The sequence below is a fragment of the Drosophila erecta genome, unplaced genomic scaffold (assembly GCF_003286155.1).
Source record: "Drosophila erecta strain 14021-0224.00,06,07 unplaced genomic scaffold, DereRS2 tig00000021-arrow-pilon, whole genome shotgun sequence".
Lineage (NCBI taxonomy): Eukaryota > Metazoa > Arthropoda > Insecta > Diptera > Drosophilidae > Drosophila > Drosophila erecta.
In genome coordinates, this window is record NW_020825198.1 from 11,518,142 (window position 1) to 11,537,943 (window position 19,802).

Sequence of the window (19,802 nt, forward strand, 5' to 3'; positions counted from 1 at the left end):
AACTACTTATATACTCAAAAATTAATTAGAAATAAAGATGTTGTAATCCAAAAACTGCAAGATAGCTCACAATCTATCAAATATATACCAAATCCTTCGTCTTCAACATAAATAAGTAAGAAAATATTCGTTTTTTCAGATTCTTCCCTAATCACTCAAGCTATTTTCGCATTTGTGCAAAAACCTAAGCCAAAAACCTAAGACCTGCAAGTCCATGACCCACCTGACTTGACCCAATTTAGCCCGAAAAAAAGTAACCCTAAAACCCCTAATCCGAGACAATTGTACTGGCAATCTTCTCTTATTACTAAACCCCGAATTACAGCCTGCTCCCATATTATAATGCCATCAATTCCATTGTAGTCGATTGTTAGACGCTGCTGTTTTGTTTCCCCTGCCGGCCCTCAAAGTGTCATTATTCCCACAGTGAGTGAAGAAAAAACTTGACCCGTCCGTCCGACGGACGTTTGCCCGTTGAAAAGCGAGCGGAAAAAGATTTGGGAAAATGGGAAAACTCTAGGGAAAATGTGCCAGAGAGGGCAAAATCCTCAATTGTCATGTTTCTTGACAATTTGTCTATGGGCAATCACATCAACCGATTCATACCATTCATATGGCCATACATCCGAGCATCCATCTCGTCTTTGACAGTTTCTATGACCTTCGAAATCTTTTCAGCTCTGCTCATTCTTTTTGCCGTCGAGGGGTTCCTTTCCCGCCGCCCAGCCTCTTTTCTCTCCTTTGTTGTAAACAGACCACAAATAGATCTTACAATATATTATTTCGATTCGACACGGCCGCTCCTCAGATTCAGATTCAGATACAAATTCTCCCTATCCCTCTCATTCGGACCATCTCTTTCACGCCCTCAACCGTTCCAAGCTGCAGAAATCGTTCCGAGGAAGGTACGAGTATCTTTTGCTTGGTGTCCAAGTTCAGTGGGCACCACAAGTGCCGGCGAAATTATAGCAATCTTAATACCATGTTTTGCATTTGCTGGACGTCGATAAATAATGCTTAGCAACTATAATTTGAGCTAAGTTGTGGGGCCCTCAAGTTTTTTGGACCTAGCCTAGTCACGACTTTCCACCCTGATAGCGAACAGTATCTTTTAAGCTTCAAGTATCTATAGATAGCATGATAGATAGTGCGAACAGCTTTTTTTTAATGTATTTTAAGTAAGTTTTTATACAAGGTCCTTTCAGTCCCCGGTTTTTTTTTTTAATTTTAACATAGTGCTATTATTTTGGACTCCGCAGTGCGTGTAACAAGTGCCTGTGTGTGTAAGTGCCTGTGCGTGTGTGTGTGTGTGAGTATCTGTGAGGTGTTTGCCTGTTTGCCTGTTTGCATTACGAATTTCGTTTTTCCTCCGCTGTTCTTGTTGCTGTTGGTTATGTATTTGTATCTGTATCTGTGACTCAAATGGTTTTCGGTATCGCTTTAGACTTGGTTGTTTTTCGAAAACTGATAAGCGGCGTTGTTACCAACTGTGAGCCAAACCGTCGACTGTGACAAACAAATGTCGGCCGACGAAAGCGGAAATGCGAAACCCGAGCAACAACGGCAAAAATATGAAAACCCAAAACAACAGCGGCAGCAAAATAAATGTCAACAGTAATTGTAGCATTTCCAAGGTTTTCACAATATGAATGATAGCTGCACGCACACCATTACATGAACATGTATGCCATATGTAATTACACTGCCAAAAAAGTCGAACTTTTCCTAATAGAACTATAAGCCACTCAAAAATCATAAATTGCTATAGAACTTTGCATTGAATCTTGTAGCCCTTTTTAGATGGAGATAGTAACCTTTGTCGTTGAACGCAGTAACTAAAGTCAATCTAAAACAATTTAAAAATATTTTATAAATGTTACAGCAAAATGAATGTCTCATTTTGAACTTGCTTGACTTTTTCGCTCAGCATGATTGTGTTCTCGTATTTGTTTGTACACTTTCCATTTGTACCTGGCTTGGCAACAAAGCGACAATCACAAAAGCAGAAGAAGCAAAAGAAACACCAGCAACAACAACAACACTAATGAACAGCGAAGGTTTCGTAAATCGAAGCAACAACAATACAGTACTTAAAACAAACAACCAAAGTACAACACCAGCAGCAACAACAACAGCGGTGCAAAAATTGTGAGTCATCTGCAAGTCGGTGCATTTTATTCCATGATGTAAACAGACGCGGGTAAGACAACAGTATCATTACGATAAATGTTACATTTTAAAGGAAAATTAAAATAAAAAAGTGTGTTTTTTTGCTGTTTTATTAGATACAAAATAGCTTCGTTACCATTTTGGCTTTTTGACTTTATTTTTTGTTATCAGAAACTATGTTTCTGTTGTTTATGTTGTTCCAATTCAAGAGAACACAAGCTAAGATACAACTATTGGAAAAATGTAAAATAAATTGCTATTATTTTGACCCCGGCTGTGTGAGAGTGTGCGTGTTCCGTGTTGCCAGGGGCTCGATTCATTCAATGAGCCAACTCCAGCGACGACGTCAGCAGCAACAACAATGGAAACAATGCATAAACAGCAACAATATCAAGCAACAATAGCAAGAGCAACAACAGCAGCGGCAACAACAACAGCAACAACAAAAACAACATCAACAATATTAACAACAATAACAACACTAACAATAACCATGGGCCACATGTGCAAAAATTGTTTAGCATAGAAACAAAAGATAAACAAGAAGCAAGTGTAGCACAAAAGGAGCGAAGGTAATAACAGTTGAGCTGGGAAAGCAGATAAGTGGCAAGAGGAAGAAGGAAAAGTCATCAGCGAGGGACTTGTGGAAAATCGAAGGGGAAATGGAGGGGAAGGAGAGCAAAGGAGGGACCGACTACGTATAGTACTGTGTACGGTGATTATCAGATTAGAGCGGCAAAAATATCCGTAAGCCCCCTGGAGACCATTTCAACGCTTGGCAAAAATAAACAAATTTTTTCGAGAACAAGTATCCGGCAGATACATCTGAATTGCCACGAAGTGGCCACAATGCTGCGGCATTGAATATTTTTTGTTTGCAGCAAGAAAGGCAATTATTATGCGAATATTCAGGCAATAAAAAATGTAAATTTTTTCCCTTGCTCCCTCTGGTTATCTGGAGCTGGAGCTCCTATTTCCCCGCCCTCGACTGTCGTTAATCCCCTGAAGATGAGCAAAAAGATACAAGATACGCGGCATGCACTTAAGTACATGCCCGAGGGCCAAAAGCTCAACGCTAATTAAATAATAGCAGAACATTCGTTTTCTTGTCTAAGGTACATTGTATACAATGTATATTAGTATCTGTGAGATACGCTTGTATCAACAAGAGAAATGCTCAAATTGTATGCGAATTTTTAGTATTCCTTTTCGGTGAGTCGCTTGCTTTGACCATCTTAGTTTTTGTCACAGTTGATATGGGAATGAAAAAAGAGATTCCGTGACTGAGGGCAATTTATTTAGAAACTTCACAAAGCAAAAAACTTAAAACAAAAGTAATTCCTACATATAATAAAATACTTCAGCTCGATTTGATATTCTTGTCTTCATTTCTTTTTTTTTCGCCTTCAATGCGGGAATATCTATTTTCGTCAAAAAAAGAAACGAGATTATCGTTCGCACACTCACACAAATGGTGGGGTATATTTGTCTTGTGCGGATTAAGATTTAAGCACTTACTTTGTAATTAATTATTTACACGTCCCAACAGATATCGAAACGAGACATCATCTGCATAGAAACCCGTCAGATCTGTCAGCTCCCCGGTTCTTATGATTGTGCCCGGGTAGATTGCTATCTCGGAACAGGTTCCTTTGTGAGTATTTTTTTTACTTTTTTCACGGATATTTTCGCTCTCAGGAAGCGTTGACTCGTCTGAGGTCATTTTGGATGTAGATATATCAGCTGTACTCGCATTACGATCAGGTTATATCGCCGATCGATGCTTTTAGTGGGATAATTACCATGTTCGGTTAAGGAATCATGTGTTTTATTACACAATCCATTTAATTTCCCAAGTTTCCTTTTAATATTTCTGCGATAGCTGGCTAAAACAATATTAATTAAAGCCATAAATACTTCAAATTAATTTAGAATTAATGTTACATAAATTTAAGTAGGTTCTATGTGCTTCGTGCTCACATCCATTACGTGAAATGAAATGTGTTACATTTTTGTATGATCTTGTACATTTCCTAGTACTAATTACCCCCGTAATTGACGATATTAATTCATTCAGAATGAAAACTCATCCTGAATTCGAATTTTCCAGTGACTTCTAGGAAGCCGCTCCAACAATGTGAGCTTCAATTGCTGAAATTAGTGCTCGAGATCATCTATCGTGACTGATTCGCAATTTGAAATCCCTTAGCAACCTTTAGTGTAATACTGTGATATTTAGATGGCATCTTCCCGGGAATTCAGATAGCATTTGCACATTTGCACAGCAACTGCACCACTGCAACTTTGCATCAGTGCATCACATTGTGTGCACGCGGCAATCCACCAATGCCGAACCACTGAACCACGCAACCACCGAACCACTCGACCACACTCAATGACTTTATTTTAATTCGAAATTTGCTTCGAGTTGTGCTCTTTTTTTATTATTTTTGTTTTAGTTTTTAGTTGCCCATTGTGTCTTGGTTTCCATCGGTGAGTTTCAGTTTTTCAGTTTTTCAGTTTTTAGATGGGCATTAGTCATCCTCAAAGCCACAGTCATCGTCTCCATTCTGCTGTGCAATTTGTCTTTTGTTTTTCCTTTTTTCTTGTTTTTTTCTTGTTTTTTTCTTGTTTTTGCAATTTTCATTTCAGCTGCTTAAGTGTTAAGGTTGCCGATTCTTAGTCTTCAACCTGTTGTCGTTTATTGTACTTGACAGCAGCCATCGAAAGGGCAAGCAAACACATATTTCGCAAAGCTCATTAAGTTTGTTTTTTCCTCCGGCTGTTTTCTCTCCCCCAGAGCCCCCTCCTGCTTGCCCCCTCAAAAAACCCCCCTTAGATATTCAAACCTGAACTGTGCTAAATTTCGTAATCGAAAGTTGTTTTGATGGCTCGGCTTTTGGGTGAGCAGTGCTTAGTCAATGGTATTAAGTAATACTTAGACACGACTGTGTACCGGCAAATGCACATACTCGTACATATATATTCTTATTTTTGTTTTTCAGCTAGTACTGGATACTTGGCTCTACTCGAGGCCTCATTTGCATGGGCCCGTCCACTTGGAATTGAAATTATATATTCTGAGCCCCCAGCGAGCGTAAACATTCGCCCCAAGTTGTTTATGCAAGCTGCTGTTGGCATTAGTCATACTTTGGGCACTTTACAGATACATATAGTCCATATAGATAGAACGAAGTTCTAGTGGCAAAGGGTTACGCGTTATACTATCTTCCGATATGAAGCTCAACAGGGAACTGTTCGAGAAATTCGAGTGGGAATCCAAAACCAGGAAGCTGATATGAAATAGGAAGCGAATCGCTTAGGAAACAAATACGCGTACCGGTGGGCATATTTAAGTAGGTAAATATTTATAGGAAAACTGGCACATGTTTGTCAGAAAAAGTTTAAGGAATACTTACTGTGAGTACAGATATTAAACATAGAGCATTTTGGAATCTCATTATTATTGAATGGATTCTACAGAAAATGCTGAGCCAAAATGTTTCTAGTTATTACACCACTCGTGTTTTATAAAATTCGCCTAGCTATTACAAAAATGTTACAATCAACTAGTAATTTAATCTAGATGCACGACCTATCCCATCCATTAACTTGAATTCCCACATCTCCAGCACACAAAATCTACTTAAAGTCGTTACTTTTCGCAATCGCAGCAATCTTAAGTACAATTATATATAAATTATTTCAGCGCGTAATGAGAACTTTTTAAACACGGCGATGATGTCAGCTGAACTTCAGAGTGAATCTTTTCCTTGTTCATAATTATTTGAAATCAAATGACTTTCATATAATTGCCCTATATGTATGTGTACATTATGCACTCACTCCGCCGATCGACAAGTGCAAAAAATATAGGTCCAGTTGGTCCGTTCGTATTCGTATCAGTAGACGCAATTTTGAGGTGTCATGGCCATCGAGCAATCGACGGCACAATGGTGCGGCTATATCAATTAGCAGCTCCCCTACTTATCACTCGTCCAGTTTCAATGGCTAATGTAGGGTGGGGTAAAAGTTCTGGTGGAGTCACATGGCGAACTGCACTAGAGAATTGCCAGTCCGCCAGCTGAGTGATCGGTGCAAATATTTAGCCAGGCAACTGCAGTCGTCTGGTTTTGGTTTGGGTCAGGTGTAGTGCACTTGGCACGTGTTATCAGTGAATCAGAGGTCTGGATGTGGATATACTTGGCATGCAAAGCGCATGGCGCACCTACCTTTATACCGCCCTTAAAAACAGTTTGCCAGACAGATATAAGTGGGCGCAATTGCGGGCAAAATAATAGTAGCGCAACAGCCGTAATCTGGGTGGTAATTCTGGAAAAAATATAACTTAAAGATAACATAAAATATTCTAATAAAATAAGAAAATGTCATCATTTTCCTCCTCTTACAAATAAAATATTATTAGGAACAACAATATATTTTAATGATATTCTACGTATATAAAAGTGCTCTTGTAAATACATTACAAACAATTCACTTATTTGTACCTATAACTCACATAGTACTTAAATAGTATTTATACTTAAGTATTTATGTATACTTATATCAACATTTATATACATTTCTAAAAATTATAATAAAAGTGTGACTAATTTACCAGCCATAGCTGTGCAGACTTTAAAATAGAACGCACTTGAAGTGAGTGCGAATTGTTAGAGTTCTCATTCTGTCGGCAAGCCAAATGTCGATTGACGTTTCTGAAACTAGACCCCTCTAAAAAAAAACTTACCAACGCGGTCTGGAGGTTCTTATCAGGTGGAGAGACTTATCAAGTTGGCTAGCTACTCCAAAACACTAACCGATTATAATTCTTATCGCCATTCGATTTCTCATGGCCTGAGTTATTTTCCAGACGTTCCGTCTTCGGCGAATTTGTTTACGCCGAAACTGCCAGCAGAATTTGGTCAACAAAGCTCTCAATTGTCTCATTGATAGCCAAAGAATTTTGCTTAATATGAAAATAGAAATTCACGCGAATCGGAATCATTCGCAGAGATTCACAAACAAGTAACCCGATACCACACTCAATTTAGTCAATCCGATTCCATGCAATGAATAATCGAAACATTATCGAACGGAAACGATGTTGTGATCACTGATCAATGATCATTCAGTGGGAAGCCACTCAAGTGTGGCAAATTTGAGAGTGGTTTCATTTACACAATTTCTTGATGGGCGGCCGCACAGGAGAATTAAATTTTATCAAAACATAAAAGCAAGGCGCTGTTAAAAGCAGAGCTAATAAACTAAAGCCCAGCCAAACTAACAAATAAATGTAAGAGCGGATAAGATCAAAAAGTAGAAAAGATAATATAGGGGCCCTCAATATACTCGCACATTAAGATAAGGCAAGCAAAGAGTTTTTGGGCAAAGGAAAAACAAACATGGATAAGCCGAAACCACAAAGGTGTTGTTGGTACACGAGCGACGAAGGCAACAATGAAAGTAATTTATAATCAAAGATAAACAACCTTTGTGGGTTAGAGCAGTTAATAGACGCGATTTGGGCAGAATAATACCTTTTATTTTCGTTACTAGATCGAGATCGCGCGATTGCCCCCAAGGCCAGACAGTTTTATAATTTTAGATTCCAAAGATAGACTTCTAGTGTGGGAATTACTCGCACACTCCCTAGTGATAAGATCGCATTGCCCCATTTGCTTGAACTCCGAAGTACAACTTGAGGTACAAGTTTGGTCATCTCGCTGGGTGACAGCCCAAGTTGGTTGGGATAAGATAAGACTCGGGATGTTTTTCTGTCTGCCAGACTGATGTCATAACGCCCAGTTCGCAAATCTCTGGATGAGGTGCGTTTTTCTAGGGATTTCCAAGTGATCTGTAGATATGTAGAACTTTTTTAGCGACCCAGAGCAGGTTCATAAGTTTCAGCTCATTGGCAGCTCTTAACCCCGAAACGCCTCACATGTCAGCTTCTTAACCTTAGCCGTCTTAAGCCGTCTCTGGTTCTTCTGGCCATAACTCCTCTTACATAACTAATATGCGAGCCATGTTGTCACCGACGCCATATAAAAATGTCTCGTGTAGTTAGTCGCGGCCCCATTTTTTGCTCTTACCCCTTAAGTTATTGTGGGGTTTTCAAGAGTACATGGACTTTTATTTCAGTTTTTTGTTTTTTGTTTTCAGTTCTCTGTTTTCACTTTGCTGATTTGTTTTTTATGATCGCTCTGCGACTGCGAAGGCGGCGACAACTGATGACGATTGTTGCTGCTGCTGCTGTTTGCATCACATGAAAATGACCTACAAACAAATGAAGCTCTCAGCTCGTTAATGTCAATTTCGCACACCCTGCGATCCAGTTGAATATATATACCATTATTCAATAATCTCAAATCAAATTGATACGTGCTATGAAAAAATAGATTTTTTGATTTATACTTTATTATTCTGGAACTTGAGTTGCCTAAACTAAATTTGCAGTGGCACGCATTGTTTTTAAACGCATTTCACACTTTCGAAGGGTATTGAAATACACAGCACTGCCATATTATGATTTTAAATGCCTTTGTTTATTCGCAGCTCACTCACTTTTTTAATTATGTTTACTTGTTGCAGCGCAACAAAAGGGCGGTGGAGTGAGTAATGCAGCGCAATCCTGATGCAGCTCCTCTGGCGAAACATGGGGAAAAGGCAACGGAGCAAACAATTTGCATTATTAATTTAATTGAAAAACTTGTTAAATTAAATATTTAAATTTCGCCGTCCTCGGCTCGGCGGCAGTTTCAGTTTCAGTTTCAGTTTCAGTTGCACTTGCAGTCGACGTCAAACAATATGGCAAATGATAATATTAATATGAATAAATGCAAATTGAGTTACATACTCGTACTCGTGCAGCAGCCCGCTGATTGTGGCTGCAGATAGATAGATAGTTGCGGCAATTGTGGGGCTTGGCATCCACTGGGGACATTTATAGAACATTGCCGCAATTAATATGCTCGGACATCGACTGTGGGCAGTGGAGCCACTTTTGTGGCATATAAAGCGACTCTATTGACTGTCGCCATGGGATTTCACATCAGGGGAAACAGGTTCAGGATTACGCTTTTATATAGATAGTTTGTATGTTTTGACATACTCTGACGAAATGTATGAAGGAAAATAGCTAATTTAAGTTTTGTAGATTCTATTTTTCTTAGTTTCTATCCCAAATTTAACTCAAACTGCGTTTCCTTGTCTAGTTCTTGTCTAGTTCTGCTCCTAAATGTTCTTTAGGCAACCTAAAAAGTTGTTGTTCAATCAAGTTAACAGCTTCATCATAACGCGAACAATCAATCTCGCCCGCTGCTCCGTGTGCCACACCTGTCCCTCAGCGACGTTCCAGATACAGCTACAGATACAGATACAGCTACAGATACAGCTAGAGATACATTGACTTGGAATTAGCAATTTACGAGCAGCCTCGCCCGCTCCAATGGACCCCCAATGAGAATCGATCCCGGCACACGGTCTGCTGATCAATGCCGTCTCAATTTTTCCATCTCTACACTTTTTTATTGCAGTTTTCAATTTTCATTCGCGAGGTGTTGTCGCTGCCATTTAGATGTTAGCAATTTACGATCGAGACGACTAGACGATAGGATAGATAGTTAGTTAGCTAGCTAGATGGATCCAATACGTAACGAATCGCAACTGGCCCAGCCAGACGAGACGTGTGAATTTCAATAGTTCCACTTGCACTATAAGCGATAAGTCGCTATACTATGGCCCACAAATACGCGTCTATATGGGGCTCAGAACTATTTTTTTCAGATAGGGGAGACCAGATGCCGATGGGACGGGTTAGGCAGAGATCGTTGGGTTGTCTGGGGTCTGAATGGAGGGACGGCTTGTGCCCAGGTAGATTGTACATACATATATATTTAGATCTCTGCTCGTGTCGTGTCGTGTAAATATTTGCAATTGAGTCTACGATTTTTTACTATTTGTTTACAGACGTAATCAATAAAATTTCTAAATAGCCCCCAACACACACGCACACACACACAAACACTGGCACACTGAAACAAACTGGGCAAACGAGCACGGGCATACTTGAAATGGAAACCCAATTATAGAATGCAACTACCAGACGCAACAACAAATTTAAATTTAAATATTTATGAGTTATCGTCGTGCCATGCTTAACGTCATTCTTTCTTATGGCTTTTGATTTTATTATTATTTTTATTTTTGTTTTCGCATTTGTTTTCGTTTCGGGTTTTCGAGTTTTGTTATTATTCCAATTTTCGAGGCAGACGCAATTAATAGTTTTTATGCGTAGTACAATTTGGCTTATTTTTTTTAGGGTAGAGCCGGCTTTTTGGATACCCTACATGCACGTATTTTAATCAGTATCATAGTAATGTTGATTTAAAAAGCATAACAAAATGGAGAGCAATTTTAAGCACATGAAGTGTGTTCATAATTTTTTATTTTTCACTATCGCGAAATGTTGATATAATCCACTTATACGTGTATGATTTTTTCTGCATTTTTGTGGGTGACCCATTTGTTTTAAAAGCAAATATCACAATCAATTATATAACAAAAGGTTGATAAGAACATTTGTATACAATTTTCAAATATCGAATAAGCATTCCAAGGCTCTAGGCTAATCTCCCAAATGGCTCAAAGGGATTTTTCATTGGGCTTAACTCTTGAAAGTTTTAAAAGCAATATCTTTAAGTATTCCAAGCGAAGGAAAGTTTTCAATTCACATTCAAGATCCCTGGACAACCTTTCCCCTCCTCCCCCACCGTAATTGAATTTTTGAATATTCTCAAATCCAATTGGGAGACGGGACAGGAAAAGTGTTTTTCTGCCTTAGCGTTTTTCGGGGCAAAGGTTACAAAATTTATCAGCTCAACTGGAGACCCCAAGCGAAACTCAACTTTGATGACTTTTTGTTGTTTATAGTTTTTTGTTTGTAACTTAGTTTTTTCTTATTTTTTTCTCCGCCAGCGAAACAGTTTTTGGTTGTATTTGGTTTGTGTTTTTTTTCTGCTTTTGGGTCTTGCCTTAGAATATTTCTTTATTGCGCGTTGGCGGGGACAGATAGCGAAAGAGACGGGTATAGGGGCGGAGAGAGAGAGGGCGACAGGGCGACTGGGGGGCGCAGACAAAGACGACAACATTTTCGGCACACCTTTTGCCATTACTTATGGATAAAGTGTGTGTCTGTTTATGTGTGCACAACTCATAAGCATCGATGTGGCCCAGGTGTGTGTTTGTTGTGTGTGCGAGGAGTGTTTGGTTATCTCGGCCGTGTGTCCCATAGGTGTATATACATACATATATAATATACACACACATATTGTGCGGGGGGCGGGGGGCTAGGGGCGTGTCAGTGGGCGGAGGCCGTATTCTTTATTTGCATAGCAATTTTCGTAGCTGCTCTTCCACTACGGCGACTTCTTTTTCTTGTTATTTTTTATGTGTGTTTATTTTTCAGTTTTATGCCGATACGCGTAAACGAGAGCGCCGAAAAGTAAAATATAATCATAAAAAATAGGCAACGAGGCTCGCGGATGAGGTTGCACCGAAAAAAATCATAGCCACTAACCAAATACCAAATTTGGTCTGATTCCAGTGTTAGTATCCTTAAGATACTTAAACTATCTGTTGCTCAAAGTCTTAATGTTCTGATAAAGCAAAATAGGCAACTAGGAAGCGAAAAATCTACGAAAATCTTAAGTTTTTTTTAATACTTAAAGTAAATGCCTAATTGCAATAGGATTTTTTGGAATATTTCATTGTTTGTTACTTGGCGCAACGAATTTCGCACTCTGACAATAATAAACAATTAGTGTTGGCATTTTTTTGTTGTGCAAATTTTTCCGGGGTGTGTGCCGTGTTTTGTTTCGTATAATACTCGTAAGTGTAGTACTACTATATGCTCAAACTTGACCTAGGCGGCATTATCAACATCGCACGTGTCGTGTTCGCCACAGGTGAGGGGGCTGAGGAGGGGCTCACACCTTTTCCCACATATATATCTACACATGTAAGTATATAGATGCGAACATTTATAGCACCCCCATACCTGAGCGAATCGAGAATGCGCCGCCACCTTTGCCCATTCGTAATATTTATAGAAATAATCAAAAATTCAACACGAAATCAATAATAAACGTAGAATTTCATGCCTTTCCTTTATTGCTTCCTCTCCAACTCTGACTCCCTATAAAAATCCCCTCACCACCCCGCCCGACTCGGTTTCGCACTCTCTCTGCCGACGATTGCCGTCCCTTGTCAGCTATTATTTATTGCGTTGAAAAGTTTCATTATCAATATTTTTTTCTCCCTTTTTTTTACAATTTACATAAGGCATAAGGTCTGGGACGTCGACAGCGCGCTGCCTTGCAACTTTGTTGCGGCTTCCAGTTTGTCCATTTATATGTAGAGTATACATATATACCCTGTATATACGGCGAAGCGAGTTGTAAAGTTGTGCCCCAGCAACAACTACCACTACCACTGGATGTGGCATCAGTAACACGAGGCACACCAGCAACAACCCAAGCAACAAACAACAACTAGCAACCAGCAACCAGCAACAATGACATAAAATGGCAGTGTAAAACTTTTTTTTAGTGATAGCCATAGATATTACCAATGGGCACTGTGGCTGCCAACGCGTGTAATAACAATTGGAAGGAAAGGCAACATACATATAGTCGTATTGCTTGGGGGTAAAAGGAGTTATTAAGTGGTCTTAAAAGCACTTTGAAAGATTAAGTGTTTTACTTTATGATAAACGAGAGTTTTTTTTTATGGAAGTAACATAAAAATTACACTTCAAGGTGCTTATTATTGGGGAATACAGTTAATTTTATTGCACACCAATTAGCTGGATTACATATATGGGAATAGAAAGTATACAAAGATTGGCAATAATGGGTAGTTCCAGCGTCATTTGATTACGAACATAATTAACTTAACATTTCTAAACATATGAATGTTAAAGATAATACTATTGCTATTTTAGTTAAGTATTTGGGATATGAAGTGGAAATAGTTGAATTTGAGAACGTACCATCTCAAACTTTGATCCTAAGATTGGCATGTTTCAGAATTTTTCAAAACTAATTCGAAAATAGAACGGCAGTGATTTTACTTGCACTTGACAGACTTTTTAAGCCCACTGTGGCTAAAAACAAAGTTAGCAGAGCACAGCGAGACCACAAAACTGAAAAATGGGGGGCTGTTTGGGGGGCTGGGAGCTTGGGGCTTGGATGGGAAGTAAGGCAAACAAAACAAATGCCATGAAACATTTTAAAATTCAAATCAACGCGATTTCTGCTGTTTCCTTATTTTATTTTGCACAGTTTTTCGGGGTCTGGCGTAGTTTTCGTTTTTATTTTAGCCAGACCAGCCAGCCAGCCTGCCTCTGCCTTCTTTATTGTTATTATTATTTTTTGTTTCTTTAATTTCTGGTCACGTATTTGTTTCGTTTCGTTTCGTTTCATTTTTGGAAACAATATTGTGTGCCATGACAATAATAAGAGTCGTGGTCGGAACGGGACGGACTTTGGCGTTGGTTTTGGCTTTGGTTTTTGGCTTTGGTTTTGGTCTGGTTTTTTGGAATTGGGTTTGAGTTTGAGTTCGGGCCTGGATGTGTTTTGAGCCGAGCTCGGGGGCCTGAATGTGCGGTCGGAGCTGAGTTTCTGTAATTTGAGCCAATTACTGGGTGTGGGTATGCCTGGCGGTAGGGGCTTTTGGTTTGCGAGCGCTATATGTATCTACATATATGGGAAATTATGCGGGGAAGTGCAAGGTGTATCAGTGTTTAGATGGAGATGGACGGGAGTACGGCGATGGCGGATGCGGATGGGGATGTGGATCTGGATCTGTATCTGTATCTGGATCTGGGTATGTGGACAAAAACCAAAATTGAAATTTATTTTTGGCCAACGGAAAGGGGCAGCCTCAGTCATAGGCAGCGGCACACTTGTTTTGTTTGCTACACTTTTGGCAATAGGGTTTGCATACCCTTTCCTTTCAATGGGGCATATTATACGAAATACCAAAACTAAACGTTAAATTTGATAAATGTTTTGTAATGAGGATTAAAACCTAAAAGTATATGTGCTATAAAAAATATTAAATTACTCAAATTACCAACTTACTACAATTCATTTATAAATATAATGATAGGAATTTCTTACAAGTGATTGTTTCAAACTGTAGCAAATTAATTTGAAATGGTGTATTTATTATAGTATTTACCACCATGAAAGTTAAATACTTGGGTAATTGTGTTATAATATTAAATTCTATGTTATATACACATTAAATATGGGTTTTATTCGGTAAGTATTATGAATTATTCTTAATACAAATGTTTTTCATGTTAGTATTTATTTAATTAGCTGCTTAATATTGGAATAAATATAATAATAATAATTCAATAATATAATTTTGAATTTTCTGTTAAACTACACTGTTTACCGAATCTAGATTACCTTCCATTATTTTTAGGGCATTTGCAACTTCGCAGCAGTCCGTCCTCTGAATCCTCATCTCATCTCATTTCAGGTTCTTATTTCGCAGCCTGTGCCTGGCCGCATAAATCGTGGTCCTTCTATTGTGGCCTGCATTCACGCCCCCTTGACATCCCCATCCCCATCGCCCCATATATACCATGTATACCATGTATACTATATATCCCCAATCACCACTCCTCCATCCAAACCGCCTGCGTTTGTGTTTGCAAAATGGGAATACGTGATCTTCGCATAATAATTACTCCTTGGCTTGGCTCTTGAGACTTTTTTATTTGGGCATATAATTCTTAATGGCTATGGCACATTTCTCTCCCATTTCGTGCATTTAATGATTTTTTATTATTTTGGCTTCTTTTTTTATATTTTGGGTAATTTGATTTGACTGTTCTTCATTCGTTATTGTTCACTTTTGTTGTTTTCCAGTGCTGTCTTGCTGTTTTTGTTTTGTTTTTTGTTTGCCCCCTGACTTTAATAGGTTTTTAATTATTTTTCATATTTTTTGAGAGATTTTTTGTGTGTTGTTATTAATAACGAAACCAGACAGCTGCGGGAAATGAAAACGCAGAAGAGTTGAGTGGAACCTTTGTTCGCTTGGCAACACGAAAATCCGTGCAAAAATGAATTTTTTGTCTCGGAAAATGAAGTCAAGGGTATATAAAAACAAACAAAGTGTTTTGTATGTATTCACATATAAAAAATCACAAAAATATTTCCGGATGATGCTGGGAAAATGCATCCTAAAAATACAAAATCCGGTTAGTCTTATCTTAAATGCTTTTCATATAATTTGCGCATTATAAAATTTAAATTAAAGTGGTTATCCAATTCAGCAAATAATAATAAAATAAATTGTGTATTATTTGCGCGGACTAATTATTTCTAGATCAGTATTTTGCGTGAGTCCAATTATAAAAGCTTTCTACATCGAATTTAACCGAATTAAATTGATACAGATACAGATTGCCACACTTGCTTACTAAAATAGTTCGATTTTTATTGACATTTTCAGCAAATGGCTTTTTGATTGCTTGTCATTATAAATAGCTACAAATGAACTATGTATATCCATTTTCTGTTCGGTGAATGTCAGCATCACCGAAATGGGAATATTAAAAGATATGTAACAAATTACGTTTTTATAGCTCGTCATTTATTCGTTTTAAACATGGAATTGGTTATTATTATTACATTAGTTTTAAAGTCACGATACTCAAACCAAACGCATTGATTTAATTAACTTGAAATTGTTTGTTACTTTCAAAGCTTCTATCTATACATTTTTACGACTTTGTATTACATTTTCCTTTTTAAATGGGGTTTATAGAGTTGCTCACCAAACGAAATGCTTACTCTACTAATTAATTCCCACTCAATTGGAGGAATAATATCAAATAAATTACATTGAATAGGAAATTGAAACGAAATGCTGAAGAAATCTCAAATGCGTCAGCATTTTGGTAATAAATTGCACTTGGCCAAGACTTCCTTCCATCGAAAATAGATTTATTTATGAATGTTGCCGGTTAGATGGACAGCCGGGCAGAACTTGCAGCCATTCCCATCTGCGTCTCACCTGATCGGTGTCCCATTAGGGCAACAAATTAGCTCTTGGCCAGTTCTCTTGGCCATTCCAGGGTTCCGGCCCGGTTATTTACGACCAGGAGATGCAATCCCCAAGCAGATCGAACAGCATTTGTGCATTTTGCTTTGCCATAAATCATAATGGCAGTGCATGTCCCCCAGTTTACTACTTTTATGGCACTGTGCACAGAAAAAGTATTCGTTTTATGACCAAACTTAAGTATTGAAAAATTTAAAGATATTCTGGTGTATTGCTATTATATATTATGTGCACTATATTTTGGTAATTTTTAAACACATTTTTACTTAGTATAATGTAAAATTAGTAACATTTTCTATCTCTTTATATCTTTATATAGTGACAGATGTGATAGAAACAGTGGTTACTTCGGTATCTTCAAAACAAGTAAATATATTGATAAGTGATAGTGACGAGTAAAACTTAAGAAGGTGATGTAGTATATGTTCTCCATTTTTCTCTGTGTAATACGCAGTAAGTTGTCTTACTTTCAGCTGGCGGCGAAGGCTTTTGCCTAATTGATTTACAACACTTTCCAACCTTACTCAATGCCGGAGTGACAAATGCAGGGCTCTGTCGCTGGCTTCTCTTATTATTATTATTATTGTTGTTATTACTAGTATCTTTATCTGCCGACTTGCGGGCTATGTTCTTGGAGGCGGAATGGGTTGGAAAATGGGTTTGCCAGGGGGTTGGGGATGGTCGGAATGGGTTTGAAATGGGAATGGGAATGGGATTGGGGATGGGGTTTCGCTGGGGACTTGCTCAATGCTCGATTGCGCGACAATCGCAATGGGACCATATACTATATGCGTTTCGCAGCTTATCATTCGCAGCATATATACGTACTAAATGTATGTCTATATGTATGTGGCCGAGTGTGTGTATATGCTGACTCCCTGGGGTCGCATTGGAGCGTGAGCATTTTGCAAAAATAATTTATGGCAAACTGTTGATTGCTGACATGGGGCCCCCAGAGCAGCAGCAGCAGAAACAACAGCAACAACGAAAACAGGGCACAAAAAACTAAAACAAGACTAAAACAGAATTATTAACAGATGTAGCAACGCCAGAAGATAGGCACACAATTGCTATGAAAAGAAAAAACAATGATACCCGAGCAAATTATCAGCAATATTAAAGGAAACAAGAGCAATGACAGCCCCATCAGATAGCTAAGTGGTATCAACAAGTCCAGCAAGAGCAGCATGAGCAACATCAGCAGCACTAACATTAGCAACAAAAGCAACAGCAACATCTGGAACAAGAGAAACATCCAGAGTAACAGCAACACAAGAAAAACAAATCACAAAAACTAAAAAATCGAAAACAGAATTATTTGAATGATAACAATAGCACCCAAACAGTTATCAGTAACATCAAAAGCAACAAGAGCAATGCCAGCAACTTAGAAAGCTAAATGGTATGAATAATTCTATCAAAAGCAACATCTGTAACAGAAACATAAGCATCGGCGACATAAGCAACATCAGTAGCAGCAGGAATAGGAACAAGAGCAACATTAACAGCAATAGCAGCTACAGCAGCAGCAAAACTGCCAACAGTAGCAACAGCAACATAAGAAACAAAAGCAACAGCTGCACTTGCAACATGACAAGAGCAACATTAAAGAACCATAGCAACATCAGCAACACAGCAACATTAGGAAGAGCAGAAACACTACGGCCACGATACAACACCAATGGCTTAATAGACAAAACTAACAAAGTAACAACAGCAACAAAGAGTAAGAAAAGCAACAATACTGGTAAATAACATTATGGCCCATACAGCAGCAACAATAGTTGCTTCAATAACAGCAGCAACAATAGTTGCTACAATAACAGCAGCAGCATTGTAGCTACAGTCGTAGCCCTCTTTTGGCAGTATTCTGTACACTGAGAGAAATGTATCCAAAAACTGTGCCTAACGCAACTATTAACTTGCTCAATTCTATTTAGTTGTTTCCCCTTTTTTACCAGTGCATCAATCAGACCCATTATTGTTGGGTACGCGGCTAGAATTTATCATTAGTTTACTCGATGTACAAGCATACAAAGTATGTATGTGTGTGGGATTATATGCCATATAGATTAACAATTGTAATCGCTGTTGTTGTAGCTGCTGTTGTTGATTTTGCCAAGCGAATCGAAACACAACGAGCAAAACAATAAGCTAACAGCAACTGCGGCAACGACAACGGACAACGCGGGTGTTGATGTGTTTTCGAAAACATTGCGTCATTTCCAGATGGCAAGCTTTAAGCCAATTGGCCCCCGGCACAGCCCCAAAACCCCCCATACATGCCCCTCAGCCACGCCCCTGTGCAGTGGAAACACAGAGACCAAGTGGCAGACGATCGAGTTGGGTTCGTAGAAAAACTGCGCCAATTCTACGAACTGAACTTGGGGATGTCGACGCCTGTATCGTGAGGCGTCTGGCAGTTGGATACCCATACATGCCTATGTACATGGTATTCGTGTGGGGGGCTGGTGAGGGGGAGGGGTAGGGGGAGAGGGAGGCGTAGGCATGCCTGAACATGATTGATATTTGCCTGCCTTGATTACTCGTAGTCACAGCCCGTCAAAAGTGGTGATAAAACGACAAACACAGCTCGAGATACTTATCGTGTCGTGAAGGAAATTACACAAAAGTTGGGGGTTGCAACTTACAGGGTATTCGATGTCTGTGCTTTTAGCCTAATATTTATATATTTTTTTCTATTTTATCATGAATTTCACATCTGCCTATTATCGCAGTCTTATTAGAAATAGTTGCTAGTATGCACATATTGATTCTTATCAAGCTTGCAATGGTTTTAAAGACCGCACTTGCAACTTTTTGTTGAACCTATGAAATAGCGATTAATGGCCGCACTTGAAAGGCTAATGAAGTACTAGTACCAGCCCATATCTATACCACATCCGCAAGAGGAACCTTTGGAACGGGCTATAAGTGGACGAGATGAGCCGTGGATGAGCGCAATCTGCATTTGCAGACAGTTGGGCGACTTCTTGGAGCTGCAGCAAGTGTTTTCCTTCGCTGGGGGAGATAACTTACCACTGAATGCGAAATTGCTGTGGGGCAGGGCCAGTGGATGTTGATTAGCAACGACCTTAAATAACCCAGTGATTCTATAGACGCGCTGCAATAGTATCGTCTGGGCAGTATTTGCTTTCGAAACGAAACTGATTCGAGTGCAAATATTTACCATGTGTTTGAGCTTTTCTTTGATCACCTAAAAGCAGTAGGTGCTGGTTGCTTTTCTTTTAGAGGCGGAAAGCTACGTCAATGCGGGATCAATGGGATTAAGCACTGCCATTGTATTGCTCCATTTATCACTTTTAACACCATCTAGTGCAAACATACTGTTTGACTTGTAGAGAAACTAATTTATCACTTAAAGCTGTTCAATGGGAAAATGAATAGTCCACAAATACGAACACAAAGTACATTTGCTCATCACAAATAAATAATAATAATATTCAGTTAATAATCAATAGAATGAA